Source organism: Brassica oleracea, chromosome C7, assembly GCF_000695525.1.
Source record: "Brassica oleracea var. oleracea cultivar TO1000 chromosome C7, BOL, whole genome shotgun sequence".
NCBI lineage: Eukaryota > Viridiplantae > Streptophyta > Magnoliopsida > Brassicales > Brassicaceae > Brassica > Brassica oleracea.
In genome coordinates, this window is record NC_027754.1 from 32,360,237 (window position 1) to 32,362,267 (window position 2,031).

The following is a 2,031-nucleotide window of genomic DNA, read 5'->3' on the forward strand; positions in this document are numbered from 1 at the left end:
GTATAGAGTGCGCTGCAGAGGAGGTTCTGAACCTTTCACCAAGGTTAGAGTGCTATGTGATCCAGAACTGAGAGACAAATGGGAAGCTTCTGCAAGAGCTTTTCTCAACTGCATCAACAAGAAGAGAAAGAGAGACACTGAGACTTGTTCTGAAGCAAGTTAACTTGCTCATCCAGACTAAATCAGATCTTCAAAAGTCAAGCTAATGACCGAAAATAAGCTATGAGTCAAAAAAAAATCCGAGTTGACGATTCCCGTGAGTATCGACCGACGAGAAACTGTCGACATCGATCGACATTGCCTAACCTACCACGACCGATATCAACATCTTTACATCGGTCGACATCCATTCCGGTCTGGTATATCGTTTTAACTTGTTACATTGAGTCCTTATGATTTAGTTATCACCATAACTCCGACTGAATTTACACTGGGGACAGTGCAGTTTAAGTCTGGAAGGAGGTTTACTGATAGTAATTTATTTATGAGTCTGATTAAAACGTTTTTCAAAAAGGTTTTATTGAGTCAAGAAAGGGATAATGAACTTTTACATTTTTGCTTGTTATCTAACCACTCTTTAGCACCATTCTATACTTACTGATTGCAGATAGTACAAAAGATACTAAAGTGGATCAACATGTCAACTTTCCACACTTGCTGAGATTGTTTGAATGAACCAAAGCTGACCTCCAACACTAAACCTGACAACACTGCTCGTCTTGGAGATTGGTATACATGGGATCAGATTCTTCAAACAAGTCTGGAAGGTAAAGTCTTGTGTAGATTTATCACATTTTCTCTCTCTATTTCGACCCTATATTTATAGGTAAAGATATTTATTTTCAAAAAAAAAACGAAAAAGAAAGAAAGAAAAAAATAAGAAAAAAATAATATATATATATGTTAGTTAGGTGGAATTCAAATATGACTAGGTGGCTACAACCATTAAGGCTTGTTTCATAAGGATTCCAACAAAAAGAATTCGAACGGGACTTGGTGGTGGCAATCATCAAGGTTCGATTCATATGAATTCTTGGGTATAGGTCAAAAAGAACCGAACATGACTTGGTGGCAACCACCATTAAGGCTTGATTCATGGAAGCCTGTCTAATCTTGGTCAATGATCTTGCAATAAAAGCAGATTTTGACTAAATAGAGAAATTAGTAGAGAGAAAAGATAGAAACTAACTTTTACCTGCAGATCCAGATACTTGTTTGAAAATCCTTGCATCCTGTGATCGATACTCCCAAGGTAAAGCCTACACTTTTATTTATGTTAAGAAATGAGGTTGGTAGAGGGGAATGTCAGACATGATTTGCTAAGTTGTGGGCTAGGTGAATTTGGTTGCTAAGCTATGATATGGTATAATGTGCTTTTGTGATTAGTGTAGAACCTAAAATCTACACAAAGTATTTGATAGTGATCGGAGTTTGATCTAGGGAAGATAAATGATGTAGGCAACGATATCTTTAGAACACAGCGATGTTAAACAGTTTCCATTAGGTAAAAATGGATTTTATTGATGACTAAGATCGAATACAATGAATTAAACTAGATCGAGTGATACAAATGAGATCGGTAAAGAAAGAATCTAAAAGTAGGAAGACAACAATATCGATGTGTATGTGTAGCTCTCTCTAGGGTTTTCAACGTGTCATCTTCTGTTTCCATTTCTCTTCCTTTATAGTAAGCTGCACTACAAGAAAACAGCGGTATTCCGACGGACATTCCGACGGAAAATGAAATCCTCGGAATATCCCGAAGAATTTCTGAGGAAACACAAAATTTGGTTTCCTCGGAATTTCCTCGAAATATACCGATGGAATTCCGAGGAAATATCAATCCGTCGGAATATTCCGAGGAAATATTATAGTCAAAAACTTACAAGATTTTCCGAGGACATTACGAGGAACGCTTGAGATCATCGATAGATCGATGGGATAATCTAATCGATCGATCACATTGTTACGCTTTGGTCCATCTTAGTGCTCGATCGATGTGTTTTCTGACATATATCCATCGATCGATCC